General features: G+C 31.1%; 1 protein-coding gene across 1 annotated transcript in view; it reads left to right on the top strand.

Annotated features, from left to right (window-relative positions):
* LOC139493894 (uncharacterized) overlaps window positions 1-24,569 on the top strand; it is a 482,493-nt gene that overhangs the window by 119,021 nt on the left and 338,903 nt on the right. The gene's annotated exons all lie outside the window — the stretch shown is intronic.

Below are 24,569 nucleotides of genomic sequence, written 5' to 3'. Positions count from 1 at the left end.
ATTTTATAATTACTTTTAATTAATGTTGATTGGATTTTGATTGCTGATAATTTGAAATCTTTGATATCACTGATTGTTATATGAATTGTCTTTGATGGATTAATAATGAAAATAGCATTTTTCTCAAATAATTTTTTTACAAATTATTGCCAAACTGTACAAGCCGTCCGACAACCCACTAGACAACGTTCAGCCGCTGCAGTAAAGAATTTTAGATCAATTAACACTTTGAACTTTGAACACGTTCTTATTTATAACTTTAGTGCTCCTAATGTATCATTTTTATTGATCAAATCATGTGTAGAAATGTAAAGTAAAAGGATGTGTGATAGTGATTTCATAGTAACGTAATTACATACAGATACTAACTTAGTTCTCAATAGTTCGTAAATATTCGGCGAAATTGTAGACTGACTTCAACATATTCAATTAAATACACACAACACAACACTATAATAAACAATAAAAATCAGGGCGAACAGGTATCAGGGCGAACGGTCTCAGGGCGAAACGGAACTAGGGCGAACAGTAACTAGGGCGAACCAAAATCAGGGCGGACGGACCCGGATTCGTTAACATACAGGGTTAAAAAATCAAAAGTATGTAAGAATAAATTTCAGAAATAGACCGAGATTTAAAATAGTCCAAAAGTTATATAAATCCACAAATAGTTAATTTCACTACGCGATTAAATAATTTTGGCGTTTGTGGTTCAACGTATTTTGTTATTCATAATAGAAATATATCATAATGACATAAAATAGAACAATTTCATAATGACGGTATCTTTAAAGTACAGAGTCACGTTATAAGAACCAAAGAAATCCAAAAAGTCGCATATACAAAATACACTACCAAAAAATGAAAGACAAAACAAACACATTGATGGGATGTACCGAGCAAAGTTAAACGGATATCACATAAAACAATCCAACAGTAAAAGTAATATAAATAATAGAACAAAGACAAATGAAAGAACAATAAAACACGTTGTTAAGATGATAAACAACATCAGTACGCAGAATCTATACATCAAGACCATCATGTATTATTTGTGAAATTGATACGGAATATTTATCAACAAGGTCTTGGTACCTTCAGATGAACTTTTTTAGAAAAAAGGAAGAGACGTTCTTTGACATATACCTGGTTCATCAACTTTCTACTCAGACACTGATGATGTTTTACAAAGTCTTGAGTAGGAGCTGCAAGCTCTTGAATATTGAATAAGTTGGGAATATATATATCCCATATGCAGGTGAAGTTAATATTGCTACTAAGGTGGTGGAAATTTATAATTTCAAAATTATAATCGTCTCGTTTGTCATATATTATGGTACTGATATGACTGTGTAAGTCAAATTCGAGATATAAGTCTAAAAATGAGGCAGAGGAAGCCGTGTCTGGTGTTTCTTTAATTCTAGTTACAGTACAGCCTGTGACATCCTCTTAATTATGTCCACCCTCTTGCATGGTCAACATCCAATGGTGGCCATTTATTGGGGTATTCAATCTTGAGATGTTGGCCATTGATTGGGGTCATAAAACATAGGTTGATGTTTTATCTAATAATGTTACCTGTTGTAATCAATCAGGGTTGAAGTTTTCAACTTGTATGTTTCTTTAAAATTTACCTGTACAGGTAACTTAGGTTTCTTTCAAAATTGACATTTCACCTTTTTTTGAAAATGTACAATAAGACATCGTTTTAGTCTCTGTTAATTAATATTATTTTTGATTTTTCTGTCTTTGAATTTATTCAAATTTATTTTTTTTAATTTTTAATTTTTTTGTATTCATTTTTGTATGATTTGGTTTCTTATTCTTTTAATGTCTTAGTAAGAATCTTGAGAAGCAAAAAGACAAAAATGTCAAAGATAAAGTTATTGACTAGCATTTGAAAGACAACAGATTTTAATTATTTTTTTTCAAAAGTAAAAAAACAAAATTAATGTACATGATCAAGCAAATGATATTTTTAAAGAAACCATGAAGGATTTAATTTTTAGCAAGCCTGTTTCTTAACAAAACAAAATGATCAGACAATATCAATCCTCTTATAATACATTTTTATAACATCTGTTATTATTCAGGAAAACTACAAATATCAGTATACAGTTTTAAAAGGAAAAAACTATTTTTGTCTATCTTTTTTTTTTAAATCTAAAATCAGGAGTTAACATTGTGCGTGAACAATTAATGGACATATTGAAGAGACTTTTTTTCCAAAAAAATATTTAAAGAAAAAAACTGTCTTGCTTTGCTTTTTTGAAACAAATGTGAACTTATTAAATATGACATCTTTAGTTTGGCTAATATCTGTCAGTTAAAAGCCAAAATTTGACAAAATACACTTATATAGATGGTTACACTTTTATGGTCTATTACTTAAATCATTTTTTCTGTGTACATTCATATTGTTGGAAGTGCTGGACTGGTATGATACATATTCTTGGTATACATTTGCAAATATTTCCCTAAACCAAGGCCTTTTCGATAAAGTTAACAATTTCAGGGACTTGAATGAATTAAGACTTTAAAACCCTTGATGAAAAATCAATTTAAAGAAAAATATAAGGACATTTTTGAAAATAGATTTAAGAATAAAAACTTTTGTAAAAACTGTATACTCAAATGTGTCACATAGAGAGTTAGTGGTCATAATTTAGAAATAGAAAATAGTGGACAATATAAAATTCCTAGAAAGGATAGAATATGTAAACTGTGCCACTTGCTGGACAATGAAGACCACTCCTTCCTTAATTGTAAAATTAACAAAACAACTTGAGATAATCTATTTGAAAATTGTTTACCTTCTCATAATATTGTCTTTTACCCAAGAACAGAAAGTGAAAGAAATGCTAAACCTTTATTACATGAATATGTTGAAAATATTGGCTCCCTTATAAAATAGTCATTAATTAGAACTGAGGGCAGAAACCTAAAAAAAAAATCCATGTGTTTTAATTTCTTAAATTATAGAATTGTTAATTCTTTGCATTATATAATTGTTTTTATTTGTTTGTTTTTTTTTTGGTCACAAACGAAATACCATATGTTTATATGACAATACAAATGTTATCAAATTTTGTTGAATTAATGAATATTTTGAATATATTCATTCAATAGAGAAATAAGGAATTGCCTAAATTTAATTTAGAATCAGTTCTAAAGACAATCTTTAACATTTTTTAAACAGTATTGAATGCAGATAAGCATATCTAAATAGATATAGGAAGATGTGGTGTGAGTGCCAATGAGACAACTCTCCATACAAATAACAATTTAAAAAGTAAACCATTATAGGTTAAAGTACGGCCTTCAACACGGAGCTTTGGCTCACACCGAACAACAAGCTATAAAGGGCCCCAAAATTACTAGTGTAAAACCATTCAAACGGGAAAACCAACGGTCTAATCTATATAAACAAAACGAGAAACGAGAAACACGTATATATTACATAAACAAACGACAACTACTGTACATCAGATTCCTACTATGATTTAAGTATAACATGTATAAATCATTTTGATTGATGAAAATTAATTTGAGAAACAACTTTTCAATAGAAAAAGGCAGGCATTGGGAAAGTTTGCATTATACTAGAAGATGATATTCATTTATTCTTCACTTACCATAAAGTACATGTAAAAAATAACTTAAATTGATTAAAAAGGTATAATGTCAAAACAAATAGGCATGAGTCAATTTTAAAAAAAAAATCAGCTATTTATTCAACTAGTTATATTATTTCATTTTATTTTTGAATTTTCTTGTCATAATCACAGTAATTAAATTTCACAAACACATACATGTATATTTTACCTGAGACACATGACCTGTAAGTTATATAATTTTAACACTTCAATGCAGTCAAGATTTCCCTTTATCCTTGACTAGTTTTTGATTAATACCTTGTGTATTAATTAAGCTACAGGGGGTATAATGATGAACATATAGGGCAACCATGGTGGACATACTTTTTATGGCCACCATGAATAAGATAATGTCACAGGTAGTACTGTATAGGGGATATATTAATAGAACCCAATCAGAAAGGTTCGGATTGTTTATGGAAAGAATATCATCAATATATCTGAAAGTGAAACTAAATAATCTGGCTTCTTTGATCCTCTTGTTTTTGACAAGTGTCTGGAGGATTCATATGAAAATAAGAAGAGGTCGACAAGAAGAGGCGCACAGTAGGAATGCCGACAAATATGTTGTCGATAAGAAACTACAGCATACTGACCACTTGTTCTTTTGTGTAGCATGTTTTACCTTTTTTTTGTCACTATTAACGAAATAAGCTTGATGAAATCCCAAAGTAATATATTCATAGCGTATGCTACCATTTTTATGTTGAAATGTATTGTGGATTAGTGATATACGCATACCTTTAGATGGCTTGGAAGTATTACTCCATCTTAGATGTTGAACAATAGCAGATATTAATTGGTCTAGATCATTAATGTAATTTCCAAATTTTGAGAGGAGTACGCAATTCATCTGTAAGACTTTAAATGTTGTGAAACATATTCTGTGTTTTGTCACATTTACGACTGTTTTTTTTTTCTTTAAAAACACAATATTTTTGTTAGAGTCATTTGTTTTCAACTTTGCCAAACAAGGATAGATAACTCAGATAAAGTATTCTTATAATAGAAAATGTTGTGAATTTACTTAATTTACTATGTAGGAAGAAAACAAGTCAGATGACCACCTTTTTTTCTTATCTGAATGCATGTTATGAGAGTTATTTTCTAAATCTTCTCACATCACTCCAAGTGCTCCAAGAAAACCTCTTTCTAAATAAAAAAAAAACATCTGTTTTATCACAATCAAAGACGGCCTGCAGAGTTATTGTGAAACTGCCAATTCCAGAGGTGGCGTGAATCAGATGTGGATACTAAACAATCCAAAGATCTTTTATACTACATACAATCTAAAAAAGTTTCCTCTTGTAAAAGTATTAAAATATTAGCCTTTTCTACACTTTACACAAGTATTCCCCAATCCAAACCAAAAGACATTTGAAAGAGTTGGTATTGCTTTGATTAATAAAAAAGAATGGCCAACGTAGATACAAGTATCTTGTCTAAGGGAGGGATAAATCCTACTTTGTAAAGGATCACTCTGATTCAAACAAAAAATTCTCTGAAACTGGCATTATCAAGATATTTATATTTTTGAAAAAATCATGATAAAAACTTAATATTGACAGATTATTAAAAAATTATAAGGTTTTGAATCAAAACACCCCTGCCACTTTTACTAGGATCAAAGGAAGCGTTATCAATCATACAAAATAGCAAAGGGCATAAAAAAAAACATCTTTTGTCGTTTATATTTTTAAAGATATCACGTGTCAAAGTTTCAATTTGTAGGCTTTTTAAAAGAGTTTTTTTTTAAGTTTGGACATGAACTGAAATTAATCACAGCACAAAGTAGGTTTGACAGGAGATTGACGTATTTCGTGAACTTCTGAATGCCTACAAGAGTATTTTACGGTTGAATCTTTATTATCGTCACGTTTATCAATCTTTTCTGTTTTTGGTTCCTCATCCAATTGCGTCGCTACAACTGAATTATAAATATCTGTCATACAAGTGGAACATATAGCTAGCTATAAAAGCAGATTCAACATAACATTTCCTTCTGAAAATGCCTGTCCTTTTGTACCATCTTACGGTGTTTATATTTTAAAGCTCGTTGTCTATTCCCGTGTCTGTTGTGTTGTTTTTGATTTTAACGAACGTAATCAAAGTATTACTGATAAATTATCAAACCAGTGATATCGTTACAATGAATTACTTTAAACCTTTTCTAATTGTTTCCATGGATATAAAGACTTATTTCAAACGGGAAAGCACAACCTCATTTTTATGGAAATGTTGTTAACCGTACCCGGAAATTTAGAAATGATCCTGGTAAACTTATCGCTCCTTCAAATAAACTTTTTCTAATTATACACTGTAATAAGATCATTTCATATTGTTTCATTGGTATGAATATTGTTTTTGTTATCAGTAAATTAAAAGCAAACTAGACCTTTAGTTTTCCCGTTTGAATGGTTTTACACTTGTAATGTTGGGGCCCTTTATAGCTTTTTATTCGGTGTGAGCCAAGGCTTCGTGTTGAAGGCCGTACATTGACCTATAATGCTTTACTTTTATAAATTGTCATTTGGATGGAGAGTTGTCTCATTGGCACTCACACCACATCTTCTTATATCTAAATATTACTACTATGTTAAATTCTCACTCCTAAATTCGTCCGAATTTTATACATTTCTAATCTATCTACATGGCTAAATAAGAGGGAAGTCAAAATGTAGGCTTTGTTTTGCTCGCAGTAACTTAATATTTTCTGTGCGATACAAGATTTAATAAAGATAATAACACATTACAAATATCTCTCAAGAAATACAAATCAAGCTTTTCTAAACCAAACCATTATAAATTAATGCAAATAATATACTCTGCAGAACGTGTCGTACTTTGAAGTTACTGTGAGCACCTCGATACATATTATCCACATTATATTGGACTATATAACCCGACCCGTATTGTCGCCTAAGAAATGCCCGTGCAGTACTAACTAAAGACTTATATGTAGATACCATCAAACCAGTTCTTCCAACTTGTTTTACAAACTTTATCTACAAACCACAGTTACTAAATATAGAAATAGATAAGGAAACATCTAAATATAACGGAATAGAAATAAATGTATATATATAAACACATTCATGGATATTTAATCAGTCAAAACCTGTATCTTGGCATTGCACAATGTAAAGTTTTTCTCTGACTGTTTATGACGTCTTTACACTAAATCCATTGGATGTTGGATGTGTACGGATTGATAATTTAGTCTTAGATGCATGATTTTTTCATTAGTTGTTAGTGGCTTTGAACTAGCTGTCAGAAAACTGCGAGTACTCTCATATCTGTTGTTGGGATATACAAGTACCCGGCCACGTCTGGTTGTCGTTTGTTCATGTGTTTCATATTTTGTTTTCCGTTCAATTTTTGTACATAAATTAGGCCGTTAGTTTTCTTGTTTGTATTGCTTTTCATTGTCATTTTGGGGCCTTTTATATTGGATTATGCTGTATGGACTTTGCTCGTTGCTGAAGGACGTACGGTGATATATAGTTGTTAATATCTGTGTCAGGTTGGACTCTTGTGAAGAGTTGTCTCATTGACAATCCTACCACATCTTCTTTTTTTTATATTTTCTCTTTTTCAATTTACCTTTGAGTACAGTATTTATGTAGATATATGTTTTTCGTTGTGTATTTGAGAAAGTTGTAAAGGAATGATGCTTCGTTTGAGTGTAAAATATAGTAGTGGTGCGCTATTAGAATTCCTTGGTTACCGACGATTAATTTTGGTAATCCACCACACTCAACAAATACATGTATGTTGTCAAGTATTTTGATAATACGACCTGCATTCATTTGTTGTGGGAATAAGTGTGGTTCTTCATAATATCAGATCGTTCATGACCCCAAAACAAGTAACAAGAAATTAGTACCTACATGTTATAGTGTTTGGAAATAATTCATCACTGTATTTCGGAAGGTTAAATGTAGTAAAAAGTTAAATCACAGAAATACTGAACTCAGAGGAATATCAAATCGGAAAGTCCCTAATCACATGGCAAAATCAAATGACAAAACACATAAAAAACGAATGGACAAGAACTGTCATATTCCTGATTTGGTACAGGCATTTTTAAATGTTAATGGTCCATTTTCAAACGGTAGTAAGAACATCAAACATCTTGATTTATAGATCGTTTTTAATACGGATTTCTGTGCGAAGTTTTGTTCTCTCTTATAATAGTATTTATAAAAAGGAGATTTTCAAAATTCTCATCTTTGCAAATATTATAGAGCTATTTGTGGTATCCATGTTTGTAGCGAATTCAAAGTTTTTTTACTGATACAATATTTTGCTTAAAAAGCACTAATGCTAGAAGCTATGTCTGTTGGGACAAAACAAAATATTAAACATTTCTATCCGCTTGCTTCTTAAAACGGTCCAAACAGCGTGTGTTCATTGTACATCTTAGTTTTAAAATAACATAATTATAATAACCCTTATTCCGTAAATTTTCAATGAAAATCATTTTATCATTGTATTCATTTTGTCAATACATGATTTCTTAATTTTATACGCAGTTTTGTAATCAGTAAATTGATCATCCTTAATTTCTAATTCTTTTCACATAGTCCGAGATTACTCTGACGTCCAACGGCTGTTTTGCCAGACAAGCTGGGGCCGTGGGACGTCAGAGCTCGTCCCATATCAAAAAGTGGATATCGCCCACCCAAAATAGATGCGCTGCTTCGTCGCTTCTGGCGCCGATTGAGGTACTTCAAATTATATAAATCGGGCATGAATCTGTTCATTTTTAGCTCACCTTGCCTAAAAGGCGTAGTGAGCTTTTCTCATCACTTGGCGTCCGTCGTCCGTCGTCCGTCGTCGTTAACTTTTACAAAAATCTTCTCCTCTGAAACTACTGGGTCAAATTAATCCAAACTTGGCCACAATCATCATTGGGGTATCTTGTTTAAAAAATGTGTCCGGTGACCCGGCCAACCAATCAAGATGGCCTCCATGGCTAAAAATAGAACATAGGTGTAAAATGCAGTTTTTGGCTTATAACTCAAAAACCAAAGCATTTAGAGCAAATCTGACACGGGGATAAAATTGTTTTTCAGGTCAAGATCTATCTGCCTTGAAATTTTCAGATGAATCGGACAAACTGTTGTTGGGTTTCTGCCCATGAATTGGTAATTTTAAGGAAATTTTGCTGTTTTTGGTTATTATCTTGAATACTCTTATAGATAGAGATAAACTGTAAACAGCAATAATGCTCAGCAAAGTAAGATCTACAAAAAAGTCAACATGATCAACATGGTCAGTTGACCCCTTTAGGAGTTATTGCCCTTTGAAGTCAATTTTTAACCATTTTTCGTAAATCTTAGTAATCTTTTACAAAAATCTTCTCCTCTGAAACTACTTGGCTAAATTAATCCAAACTTGGCCACAATCATCTTTGGGGTATGTAGTTTAAAAAATGTGTCCGATGACTTGGCTGTCCAACCAAGATGGCCGCCACGGCTAAATATAGAACATAGGGGTAAAATGCAGTTTTTGGCAAAGCATTCAGTGCAAATCTGACGGAGTTAAATTGTTTATCATGTCAAGATCTAATTGCCCTGAAATTTTCAGATGGATCCGACAACCGGTTGTTGGGTTGCTGCCTCTAAATTGGTAATTTTCAGGAAATTTTGTCGTTTTTTGTTATTATCTTGAATATTATTATAGATAGAGATAAACTGTAAACAGCAAAAATGTACAGCAAATTAAGACCTAAAAATAAGTCAACATGACTAAAACGGTCAATTGACCCCCTAAGGAGTTATTGTCCTTTATAGTCAATTTTTAACAATTTTCATAAAATTTGTAAATTTTTAAAAACATTTTCCACTGAAACTACTGGGCCAAGATCATTATAGAAAGATAATTGTAAGCAGCAAGAATGTTCAGTAAAGTAAGATCTACTAACTCATCACCATCACCAAAACACAATTTTGTCATGAATCCATCTGTGTGTCCTTCGTTTATGAAATTCACATAGACCAAGGTGAGCGACACCTCTTTAGAGCCTCTAGTTATTTTAAATTTCGAAAATTATGTTAAAAGCTAACATTTCTAAAAATAAGTTTTGAAATTGAATAGTATCAATATTTAATCAAATTTTAAACATAACGTGTATTTTTATTAATTTGGATTTTTGACAAAACCCAGTTATGTACTAGTGAACTTTAAACGTTATAGAAATTATGTTTTGTTGTAGTTTGCCTTTTCCGATGCAATAAGTTATGGGTGCGAATTTACTTTGTTCATGTTTATTGGCGCCTATATTTTGTCACGTGATGGTAGCAGCAAACAATGGTCAGCTCGTAGTCAGAATTATAAGATCAGGAATAACTTTATACTGTTACGTTGTGAATCAGCAGGCCTATGGATGGAGAGTTGTCTCATTGGTACTCACACCACATCGTCTTATATCTCAGCTGTTAAATCAAGTTTAAACCATTTATTTTCGAATACAAGAACTCGTAATTTGCAAAAGATAAATGCAACAGTAGTATTCCGCTGTTTGAAAGTCATAAATCGATTGAGAGAAATTAAATCCAGATTACAAACTAAAACTATAAAAGAAATGACAAATTAAATCCAGATTACAAACTAAAACTATAAAAGAAATGACAAATTAAATCCAGATTACAAACTAAAACTATAAAAGAAATGACAAATTAAATCCAGATTACAAACTAAAACTATAAAAGAAATGACAAATTAAATCCAGATTACAAACTAAAACTATAAAAGAAATGACAAATTAAATCCAGATTACAAACTAAAACTATAAAAGAAACAGGAGAAACACTTAAGTGCAAAAAAATAAATAAAAAGACAAAACAACACAACACAGAAACGAAGTGTAAGATAACAATACAACACACACAGAAACGAACTGTAAGATAACAATACAACACACACATAAACGAACTGTAAGATAACAATACAACACACACAGAAACGAAGTGTAAGATAACAATACAACACACACAGAAACGAACTGTAAGATAACAATACAACACACACATAAACGAACTGTAAGATAACAATACAACACACACAGAAACGAAGTGTAAGATAACAATACAACACACACAGAAACGAAGTGTAAGATAACAATACAACACACAGAAACGAACTGTAAGATAACAATACAACACACACAGAAACGAACTGTAAGATAACAAAACAACACACACAGAAACGAACTGTAAGATACCAATACAACAAACAGAAACGAACTGTAAGATAACAATACAACACACAGAAACGAACTGTAAGATAACAATACAACACACACAGAAACGAACTGTAAGATAACAATACAACACACACAGAAACGAACTGTAAGATAACAATACAACACACACATAAACGAACTGTAAGATAACAATACAACACACACAGAAACGAACTGTAAGATAACAATACAACACACACAGAAACGAACTGTAAGATAACAATACAACACACACAGAAACGAACTGTAAGATAACAATACAACACACACAGAAACGAACTGTAAGATAACAATACAACACACACAGAAACGAACTGTAAGATAACAATACAACACACACAGAAACGAAGTGTAAGATAACAATACAACACACACAGAAACGAAGTGTAAGATAACAATACAACACACAGAAACGAACTGTAAGATAACAATACAACACACACAGAAACGAACTGTAAGATAACAAAACAACACACACAGAAACGAACTGTAAGATACCAATACAACAAACAGAAACGAACTGTAAGATAACAATACAACACACAGAAACGAACTGTAAGATAACAATACAACACACACAGAAACGAACTGTAAGATAACAATACAACACACACAGAAACGAACTGTAAGATAACAATACAACACACACAGAAACGAACTGTAAGATAACAATACAACACACACAGAAACGAACTGTAAGATAACAATACAACACACACAGAAACGAACTGTAAGATAACAATACAACACACACAGAAACGAACTGTAAGATAACAATACAACACACACAGAAACGAACTGTAAGATAACAATACAACACACACAGAAACGAACTGTAAGATAACAATACAACACACAGAAACGAACTGTAAGATAACAATACAACACACACAGAAACGAACTGTAAGATAACAATTGCTATTTTCCTTGGTAGAAAAGAAAAATTGTGGCTTGAACCTGGTTTTGCGGCTATCTACACCTTCAGTGTGTATGGCAATGTTAAATACATGTATAACACTAAAATGACAGTCTAAAATGATTGGACTTCAATGCATTTAAATGGAAGAACATTCAGGACAGAGAAATACACAAATTCAAGTCATAACTCAAACGTCGATAACCAAAGAGTTAAAACTTCTCCTTCATTCTCTGTAGCACATGTTATTCACATGTCATTTGGTTTTTCCATTGAAATAATTTAATTCATTACATAAAACTCTCCTATTCACCTATTAATTGTCCCTGTTAGATCAGTACATTTCTGTCAATATAAAAAAGAAGATGTGGTATGATTGCCAATGAGACAACTCTCCACAAGAGAACAAAATGACACAGAAATTAACAACTATGGGTCACCGTACGGCCTTCAACAATGATCAGCATAATCAGCTATAAAAGGCCCTCAAAAGACAATCTTAAACAAGTCAGTAAGACGATAGTCTTATAATTGAACAACATCAACCTCAATAAAGAAACTAACCGTGAGAAGTTTCAGATTCTAATTTATTCAGTGATAGTGCATAAAGTGATGTCATACAAATAAATTGTATCTCCATACTTTTTAACGTCACTTGGGGAAAGTATTTTTGGTGAACACAATCAACTCCAATAAAGAAAAAGAGTCTAATATTTATTTAGAACTATTGGATGTTTGTATGATAAAATATAAACTGAAGTCACAAAAATAAGTTGGATCCATGTTGTCAGAGATACATGACGTCTAAATAGCACCTTTTAAATAATTCGTAATCTAGCACCGGTGTCTATTCTTTTTTATTGAAAACATAACCTATAGTTATAAAGTCAAATGCAGAAATGCACGTTACTCGTACATAAAATTTCAAAACTTCAGGTTTATATTATCATAAAAGATTATATAATGCCTTGTGTAATTGACAATTAACTGCTTGTGCCAGATAAACAGTAAAATGTTTTTGGTGAATTTAATTTTTGTCTTTTTCGACCTTCGAATTTTCTTTGAGACTTCATCCTGACATTTTACATCCATATGCTGCTGGTAGAATTGACCTTGATTATTTTTTTTACATATGTTCTTGAAGACTCCATCCTGACAAGATTGATCTATATGCTGCTGCTGGAATTGACCTTGATTATCGATTTACATATGCTCTTGAAGACTCCATCCTGACAATTTTCATCCATATGCTTCTGGTGGAATTGACCTTGACAATTTATTTACATATGAGCCAGTCCATGCGAAAAGGTACAAAAACGAAAAATTTACGAAATTCTTAAAAGTGTGCATAATTATTGGTAGTAGACTTGTGATTTATAAAACACTTACTTTCCCTCATATCATCAAGCTGTGAGCTACACGCACCTGCGAGTGTTGAGACCCCCCTTTAGTTTTATCAAGATTTTTAGTGAATTATTTCATATATTTCAATCATTTTCAAAGTACAGTTTAAATGGCTTGATTTGCCAATTGATAATGTTAACCCCGGAAGCAGTGGGGATAAGGCTCTCGCTTACGATGCGGATATCAATGCAATCAAACCGGGCAACGGTTCGAATCCCGTGCAATCAAGGTTGATTTATATAATATTAAATAACTTAACTTAACTTAAATTTCAATTTCTAAAACACAAGATGTCATAGTTTTTGTATTCTCCCTCATGTTTTAATGTTGTCTTACTTTCTTTAAACCTGTAGAACTGACGGAAATTATTGACTTTTGTCTCTGTAGTGTCATAAATTTTTATAGTGTCTGGTCGGTATAGCATTAGTCCGGGGAACAAATGATTTTACACTTGCTCAAATACCAAAAATTCAGATATTTCTACGTGTTTTTCTGTTTTAGTTGACAAATTCGGGATAGAATTGACAATCTTATGAATGTTTACATTAATGTAATTTTTTTTCGGATAAAATCGTTTTTTCAAAAATACTATAACAAACTTTGCTAACGTGTCCTGTAAAGTTTACCAAAAGGACTTGTTGTACCTTTTCGCATGGACCGGCTCATATGGTAGTGGCGAATTTGATCTTGATACTCAACTTACAAATGTTTTGGTAGATTTAATTAAAATAATGTCCGACCTTGCGTGAACTTTGATATACTAATTAGATTCTGATCGTAATAATTATGTTTTGACAAAATATTGTAACAATATCTTCACTTAATGGTATTTTCTCTTGTTTATGGTAAACTCATTTGCCTAATTTTGACAAAATGTGTAGAATATATAGCTAACGAAAGTCAAGATTGAAATAAAAAAGGAACATGTTGACAGCGTTGAGTGGATTTGCTCTATAATTGTTTATGCAGTAATGAAAATTAATCAATTGTCCCCCAACGCAATGCTTTCATAATGTGAGTACTCACGGAAGTCTATGATAACTCGAGCTGTTTATTTTGTCACCAAGTCATTTATTTTGGAACTGTAGCCTAATTCGCCGTTTCAGAATCTAATGCTTTCTGGGTAATATTTCAAAAGTCTACACCAAAACGTCGTTATTGGTTACAATTTCATAAACAATGGAAATATAACCAATGACGTGACGTTATTTTTATCTTGGGGTAGGAAGAATAAAATTACCCATGATGCTTTAGATTTTGAAATGACGAATTAAGGCGACGATAGTTTTCCTAAGGAACATTTTTTAAAGTTTGTATTTCCAAACATACAGTTGTATCAAAGTAGTTATCGTAATTTCAAAATAAAAATCATTCTTAGATAAAAAAAAAAGTATCATTTTGATCATTGAAGATAAACATATAATTGAAACGTGTTTCGAAAAGAATGAATGACTCCCAAAATCATTAATCAGACTCATAACAAAATAAGCCAGTAGAGTTGGTAAGTGCTATTTTACAGTAATGAAATGGTCCGCTTGAGCAGACGCAAAGCTTTTCGTTAAAAGAGAAAGAGATTATTCCTGTCAATAAATTGAAACATTATGTTCCGTTTGTCCTTTTCAATAGTTTTCCTGTTAGTGTGGATAGTATGTGAAATAGTTGTTATCAAAACCCCAAAAGACATATATATGTGCACAATTTTGCTGAAAAGTTCAAGTATAAAAGTCTTATAACTGTATAACATGGAATAATACGTTTCAGATAATTGATGCTAAACCAATGGGAAACGAGGATCGATTCACTGAGAGTGTTGGCAAAAGCTTTGTTGCGGTCTTGACTCTTCAAAAGGTTAGTACGAACAAATATGTGTTAAAAACTATAATGTCAGTTTTAGTTATATTTTACACATCACAACTATAGATATATTTCGAATGGTCGTTTAATTTGACATAACTCTTTCCCTTTCCCGTATTCAGAATTTAACTTCCCAAACAAAAGAAATATTTTTCAATACCATCTTTTTTTTTATTTTGTACGATGATGTTGAACAACGGTAATTTTTTTATACTTCAATAAATGAAACTAAAACAGAAACAGCATGTGTCAAAGTTCAAATTAGGGTTTGTCTTAAACTATCTGCTGCCATGGTAACTGTCGTTGACTGTGTGGTGTAACAAACATTTGCAATCTGAGAATAATCATTATAGTATAACTAATCGAAGAATTCAAATATAGAAACATATTGCACGAGTGACTAAACTAATCAATAATTCACAAATACGCGTAGCGCATGAGTTATTGAACAGTGTTGTTCGGTCACGAGTTGAATCTTTTTTAATATTTAAATTCTTTGATAAATTATTATTTTTATGAAATTGGCAAATAGCGTTTTCAGGATACAAAAGTCAAACATGTAATAAACTATATCTTTTTGTACGCATTCACATTTTGTTTTGATGCGACGTTATTGAAAACGTCTTGACCAAGTATCTGGTTGTATGACGTCAGAGGAGTAAAATAACCACGATTATTTCACATGAGATATTATCGGTTTGTATTTACCGGGAAATCAATGTAATTCATTATAACCAATATAATAATATTCTTAAACAACTAACGACAACTTTCAGTATAAAGGCAGTCTGTTCATTCGTCGCTCCTTATAAACCCCGTCCCCGTGCAAAGCAAATTAATTTGTACCAACAAAACTAAAATTACATTGTCATTAAGATCATATTAAGATTTAACATTTGTTTGTTCAAAGTGAAGTATAACAAAACAAAGAATAAACTTAATCAGATTTGCTTCCTTCTGTTTACCATTGTTATTATGTTGTATACATTTTTTATTCAGTCTACCATTGTTATTATGTTGTATACAACTTTTATTCAGTCTACCATTGTTATTATGTTGTATACAACTTTTATTCAGTCTACCATTGTTATTATGTTGTATACAACTTTTATTCAGGCTCCCATTGTTATTATGTTGTATACAACTTTTATTCAGGCTACCATTGTTATTATGTTGTGTATACAACTTTTATTCAGTCTACCATTGTTATTATGTTGTATACAACTTTTATTCAGGCTACCATTGTTATTATGTTGTATACAACTTTTATTCAGTCTACCATTGTTATTATGTTGTATACAACTTTTATTCAGGCTACCATTGTTATTATCTTGTATACAACTTTTATTCAGGCTACCATTGTTATTATCTTGTATACAACTTTTATTCAGGCTACCATTGTTATAATCTTGTATACAACTTTTATTCAGGCTACAATTGTTATTTTCTTGTATACAACTTTTATTAAGGCTACCATTGTTATTATCTTGTATACAACTTTTATTCAGGCTACCATTGTTATTATGTTGTATACAACTTTTATTAAGGCTAACATTATTATTATCTTGTATACAACTTGTATTCAGGCTGCCATTGTTATTATCTTGTATACAACTTTTATTCAGGCTACCATTGTTATTATCTTGTATACAACTTTTATTCAGGCTAACATTATTATTATCTTGTATACAACTTGTATTCAGGCTGCCATTGTTATTATCTTGTATACAACTTTTATTCAGGCTACCATTGTTATTATCTTGTACACAACTTTTATTCAGGCTACCATTGTTATTAACTTGTATACAACTTTTATTCAGGCTAACATTGTTATTATCTTGTATTCAACTTTTATTCAGGCTACCATTGGTATTATCTTGTACACAACTTTTATTCAGGCTACCATTATAATTATCTTGTATACAACTTTTATTCAGGCTAACATTATTATTATCTTGTAAACAACTTTTATTCAGGCTGCCATTGTTATTTTCTTGTATACAACTTATATTAAGGCTACCATTGTTATTATCTTGTATACAACTTTTCTTCAGTCTACCATTGTTATTAGCTTGTATACAACTTTTATTAAGGCTACCATTGTTATTATCTTGTATACAACTTTTATTCAGTCTACCATTGTTATTATCTTGTATACAACTTTTATTCAGGCTAACATTATTATTATCTTGTAAACAACTTTTATTCAGGCTACCATTATTATTATCTTGTATACAACTTTTATTCAGGCTAACATTATTATTATCTTGTAAACAACTTTTATTCAGGCTGCCATTGTTATTATCTTGTATACAACTTTTATTCAGGCTACCATTGTTATTATCTTGTATACAACTTTTATTCAGGCTACCATTGTTATTATCTTGTAAACAACTTTTATTCAGGCTACCATTATTATATTCTTGTATACAACTTTTATTCAGGCTACCATTGTTATTTTCTTTTATACAACTTTTATTTAGGCTTCCATTGTTATTATCTTGTATACAACTTTTATTCAGGCTGCCATTGTTATTTTCTTGTATACAACTTTTATTAGGCTACCATTGTTATTATCTTGTATACAACTTTTATTCAGGCTACCATTGTTATTATGTTGTATACAACTTTTATTAAGGCTACCATTGTTATTATCTTGTATACAACTTTTATTCAGGCTACCATTGTTATTATCTTGTATACAACTTTTATTCAGGCTACCATTGTTATTTTCTTGTATACAACTTTTATTCAGGCTGCCATTGTTATTTTCTTGTATACAACTTTTATTAAGGCTACCATTGTTATTATCTTGTATACAACTTTTATTCAGGCTACCATTGTTATTATGTTGTATACAACTTTTATTAAGGCTGCAATTGTTATTTTCGTGTGTACAACTTTTATTCAGTCTACCATTGTTATTATGTTGTATACAACTTTTATTCAGTCTACCATTGTTATTATGTTGTATACAACTTTTATTAAGGCTACCATTGTTATTATCTTGTATACAACTTTTATTCAGGCTACCATTGTTATTATCTTGTATACAACTTTTATTCAGTCTACCATTGTTATTTTCTTGTATACAACTTTTATTCAGGCTACCATTGTTATTATCTTGTATACAACTTTTATTAAGGCTGCTATTGTTATTATCTTGTATACAACTTTTATTCAGGCTAACAATATTATTATCTTGTATACAACTTGTATTCAGGCTGCCATTGTTATTATCTTGTATACAACTTTTATTCAGTCTACCATTGTTATTATCTTGTATACAACTTTTATTCAGGCTAACATTATTATTATCTTGTAAACAACTTTTATTCAGGCTACCATTGTTATTATCTTGTATACAACTTTTATTCAGGCTACCATTGTTATTATCTTGTAAACAACTTTTATTCAGGCTACCATTATTATATTCTTGTATACAACTTTTATTCAGGCTACCATTGTTATTTTCTTTTATACAACTTTTATTTAGGCTACCATTGCTATTTTCTTGTATACAACTTTTATTCAGGCTGCCATTGTTATTATGTTGTATACAACTTTTATGCAGGCTACCATTGTTGTTTTCTTTTATACAACTTTTATTTAGGCTACCATTGCTATTTTCTTGTATACAACTTTTATTCAGGCTGCCATTGTTATTTTCTTGTATACAACTTTTATTCAGGCTGCCATTGTTATTTTCTTGTATACAACTTTTATTCAGGCTACCATTGTTATTATCTTGTATACAACTTTTATTCAGGCTGCCATTGTTATTATCTTGTATACAACTTTTATTCAGTCTACCATTGTTATTATCTTGTATACAACTTTTATTCAGGCTACCATTGTTATTTTCTTGTATACAACTTTTATTCAGGCTACCATTGTTATTATCTTGTATACAACTTTTATTCAGGCTACCATTGTTATTATCTTGTATACAACTTTTATTCAGGCTACCATTGTTATTTTCTTGTATACAACTTTTATTCAGGCTACCATTGTTATTATCTTGTATACAACTTTTATTCAGCGTGCCATTGTTATTTTCTTGTATACAACTTTTATTCATGCTGCCAAAATTATTATCTTGTATACAACTTTTATTCAGGCTGCCATTGTTTTTTTCTTGTATACAACTTTTATTCAGGCTACCATTGTTATTATGTTGTATACAACTTTTATTCAGGCTACCATTGTTATTTTCTTGTATACAACTTTAATTCAGGCTACCATTGTTATTATCTTGTATACAACTTTTATTCAGGCTACCATTATTATTATCTTGTATACAACTTTTATTCAGGCTAACATTATTATTATCTTGTAAACAACTTTTATTCAGGCTAACATTGTTACTATCTTGTATACAACTTTTATTCAGGCTAACATTATTATTATCTTGTAAACAACTTTTATTCAGGCTGCCATTGTTATTATCTTGTATACAACTTTTATTCAGGCTACCATTGTTATTATCTTGTATACAACTTTTTTTCAGGCTACCATTGTTATTTTCTTGTATACAACTTTTATTCGAGCTACCATTGTTATTATGTTGTATACAACTTTTATTCAGGCTACCATTGTTATTTTCTTGTATACAACTTTTATTCAGGCTACCATTGTTATTTTCTTTTATACAACTTTTTTTTTAGGCTACCATTGCTATTTTCTTGTATACAACTTTTATTCAGGCTGCCATTGTTATTATGTTGTATACAACTTTTATTCAGGCTGCCATTGTTATTATGTTGTATACAACTTTTATTCAGTCTACCATTGTTATTATCTTGTATACAACTTTTATTAAGGCTACCATTGTTATTATCTTGTATACAACTTTTATTCAGGCTACCATTGTTATTATCTTGTATACAACTTTTATTCAGGCTACCATTGTTATTATCTTGTATACAACTATTATTCAGGCTACCATTGTTATTATCTTGTATACAACTTTTATTCAGGCTGCCATTGTTATTTTCTTGTATACAACTTTTATTCAGGCTACCATTGTTATTATCTTGTATGCAACTTTTATTCAGTCTACCATTGTTATTATGTTGTATACAACTTTTATTCAGTCTACCATTGTTATTATGTTGTATACAACTTTTATTCAGGCTACCATTGTTATTATCTTGTATACAACTTTTATTCAGGCTACCATTGTTATTTTCTTGTATACAACTTTTATTCAGGCTGCCATTGTTATTTTCTTGTATACAACCTTTTTTAAGGCTACCATTGTTATTATCTTGTATACAACTTTTATTCAGGCTACCATTGTTATTATGTTGTATACAACTTTTATTAAGGCTACCATTGTTATTATCTTGTATACAACTTTTATTCAGGCTACCATTGTTATTATCTTGTACACAACTTTTATTCAGGCTACCATTGTTATTTTCTTGTATACAACTTTTATTCAGGCTGCCATTGTTATTTTCTTGTATACAACTTTTATTAAGGCTACCATTGTTATTATCTTGTATACAACTTTTATTCAGGCTACCATTGTTATTATGTTGTATACAACTTTTATTAAGGCTGCCATTGTTATTTTCGTGTGTACAACTTTTATTTAGTCTACCATTGTTATTATGTTGTATACAACTTTTTTTCAGTCTACCATTGTTATTATGTTGTATACAACTTTTATTAAGGCTACCATTGTTATTATCTTGTATACAACTTTTATTCAGGCTACCATTGTTATTATCTTGTAAACAACTTTTATTCAGTCTACCATTGTTATTTTCTTGTATACAACTTTTATTCAGGCTACCATTGTTATTATCTTGTATACAACTTTTATTCAGGCTACCATTGTTATTATCTTGTATACAACTTTTATTCAGGCTAACATTATTATTATCTTGTAAACAACTTTTATTCAGTCTACCATTGTTATTTTCTTGTATACAACTTTTAGTCAGGCTACCATTGTTATTATCTTGTATACAACTTTTATTCAGGCTACCATTGTTATTATCTTGTATACAACTTTTATTCAGGCTAACATTATTATTATCTTGTAAACAACTTTTATTCAGGCTACCATTGTTATTTTCTTGTATACAACTTTTATTCAGGCTACCATTGTTATTATCTTGTATACAATGAAACGTTTATTCGTATCCTCATGAAGGTAAATTAAAAAAAAAAATAAGTGATTCAGACAATTTATAAAGAGTAATAGTCACAATAAAAAAGAAGAAACAGTAATATATAATGCTAAGTCACTCTTAAATTAATCAAATTAATATACTATAATCACAATGTAATAAGTGATAGTATCTTTCATAGGTCAAATTAAAAGTTTAAACAAAAATTGGGGTTATAAGCGTTCTTTCAATAACATTAAAAAAATGGTGACATTTGTAATATGCCATATGCTATACTTCACGTTAAAATGCCATATTTTGATTGGCTAATACGAGGGTGTTAATTTACTCTATCACATGGCTGAGCGGGTGACACTTTTTTTAATGTCACCCTATCGTCATATAAAAATTGGTTTATTGATATGTGATTTATTCATTTCTCGTTTATTTTTGTACATAATTTAGGCCGTCAGTTTTCTTGTTTGAATTGTTTTACATTTTTCATTTTGGGACCTTTTAAAGCTTACAATGGGGTATGGGCTTTGCTCATTGTTGAAGGCTGTACGATGACCTATATTTGTTAATTTCTGTGTTTATATTGTGGAGAGTTGTGTCATTTACAATGATAGCCCATATTTTTTTTTATATAATAGGTAAATTGCGAGAATAAGCAGTAAACAAAGGGCTATAATCAAAATCACTTTAAAAAGAAACAAATAATCAAACATGTAACACAGAAACACAATTAGGCATATAAAGAAGGTACATTAGCAAAAAGGAAAGGCAAGCATACAAAAATGTACCCATACGTTAACTATTTTACCTATTATGTCTGTTAGGTTCACGCATCGTTGTAAATATATGGAATTTGATGCGACTGTCATACATGTGAGAGCGCTATAAAACCAGGTTTAATCAATTTCTACATTATATACCAAGTCAGGAATATGACAGTTGTTGTCCATTCGATTTTACCATTGCACACTTACAACGACTGGAAGTTTAAGTACTGAGCAACGTCAAAAGTAAAATCACAAAAATACTGACCTCCGAGGAAAATTCAAAACGGAAAGTCCCTAATCAAATGGCAAAATCAAAGGATAAAATACATCAAACGAATGGACAACAACTGTCATATTCCTGACTTAGTACAGGCATTTTCAAATGTAGAAAATTGCGGATTGTACGAAAGTCCCATCCAAGTTTCTCCATATACCTGATGTGCAATTAACTATTTGATTATAATGTTGGTTAGTACGATTAAAAAGTTATTACTGTGCTACTAGTTTTGTGTTTATTTTAATACTTAGTGTAAATAATCTTAGATTTTTTTGTAAAGATTATAGTGATGTATCTGTACTTCTTTTTCCAAAACGTTGTTACTTTCAACTGTTCTTTTAGTATAAACGTATTACATGTCCATTTGATAATGAAATGCATTCTTCTTTAAGTGTTTTCTATCAGAAGAAATATCGAATTTCATAATTTGCAAGATTCAAAATAACTCTTGCTAGAAAATGAAACCATGTTTTGACATTAGAACAGTTTAATACTGAAAATAAGGATACCAAAGAAGGAAGACTATATCTAAGACATCATACTGATAAAATATAATAAGATATTCATGTATGGGATATATCATTGTTAAATAATTCTTTATTTAAAACATTGACGTATTCTGTGAAAATAGTAGATTGAACAGTATACTTCTCATCTTTCAATTTGTAGCTCATATTGTGCTCAACATTTTTGCGATTGAAGTTTCTGTCTATCAGTTTCTGTAAAACAAAAAGATAAAAAACATAAATATGAACGGCTGTAATGCGGGGTTCACACATTGCCGATTATTGCTCCCGTTTGAGATCAGACAGCGATACGACACGAAAAGTGAGAAAGTCTGATTAGTATCCTCAATTATCTGTAATGTCCTATTATTGTCTGAACGCAGTCGTTTTAGTTCGTAACAGATTCCTACTGGTCGGGAAGTGTCCGAATAGTTCGGCAAAGCACCCCGACAGTAAGTGCGTTCCGTAACATTCGGGGAAACTCAGCCGATTTCGTCTAGTCGGATTACAATCGTGCCTATGTCGTGACAGATTCTGCTGTATCGGATCGAATTCCTAACAATGTTTTGTGTATTCGGGACGGTGTCCTGTGGAACGGGAATGATCTGGAGAAGTCCCGACAATAACAGAATACAATACGACTGAGACCAGACAAAGCCGTTTGCAATGCGATAGAGCGGACCGTGATAGGATTACGTTCCGACAGTACCTGATCATCCCGATTATGCCGACAGTTTTCGGACGGATAACTTCCGTCAGCGTCGGTTCACTGTCTTGTCACTATCTGATCTCTGTCTGATTACATTCGGTAAAATCGGGACACAGTCGTGACAAACTCGGTCGAATTTTACCTGGCGAAAGATACAAATCGAATTTCCATCCACGATTCACAGGATCTTGATCAGACTTTTGACAAATTTTAATCGGGAATGGTCCTGTCAAGGACGGTAGTTAAAATCGTGAATGTGTGACCCCAGCTTAACTTCTATAAGGGATCAATTTTCAATTTCCATCATGTTGCGTAGCTTTCTTTGGCTGACCGTTGTTGTTGTTTAAAATTTCTATCTTTCTATCATAATTATTCATGCAAATGAAAATTTTTGTTCTGCAAACCCATCTACATTTTGTTCGACTACGTATACGGAAAAAGCTAAACGCTTATTAAATAGTCCTTAAAACAGAAAGAAATAAACTGTATAAAAAAACAAACAAAAAACGAAGGGAAGTGAAACAGCAGCTCATTTTGCTTATTAAAAGGAAAATCAGCGTTCCAGTTAACAAAGGGGAAAATCTCGTTCAGAACATTGAAAGTCACTTGAGCGTTTTAAAATCGACGATTTAACAGAAATAATGACGACCCGTACAGTCATACAGTTGGGTGCAGACAGAGTATTACATGAAGACGATCAGAAAAAATTAACGTGGCGTATACTCGCGTGCACTTCATCATGTTCATGTAAACGTGGCGTTAAATCTGCGAAATTTCAGTAGACATACATAGTAAACGGGCATTTACCTTCGCGTTTACCTCCGCGTTAACGCGAAAACGGCGCGTCTTCCATTTTGTTTACAGCGTAATCGCACGTTTTACACGGATAGTCATCGTATTTATTATTTATAACAAGATAAGGTACATCACAATGACTGACTGTTCATTTTATCTCTGCGTTTGACTGTCCTTCTTGTATCATTCGTTCCTCTTTACTTGCCAGATTGACGATTACAGTAAAAGAGGGTCAAAATAAACCAGAGGGACAGTCAAACTCATAAATAGAAAATAAACTGACAACGCCTGGCTATAAA

This window comes from Mytilus edulis, chromosome 11 (assembly GCF_963676685.1).
Source record: "Mytilus edulis chromosome 11, xbMytEdul2.2, whole genome shotgun sequence".
Classification (NCBI taxonomy): domain Eukaryota; kingdom Metazoa; phylum Mollusca; class Bivalvia; order Mytilida; family Mytilidae; genus Mytilus; species Mytilus edulis.
Note: the sequence above shows the minus strand (reverse complement) of the source record. Positions and strands in the feature narration are given on the sequence as shown.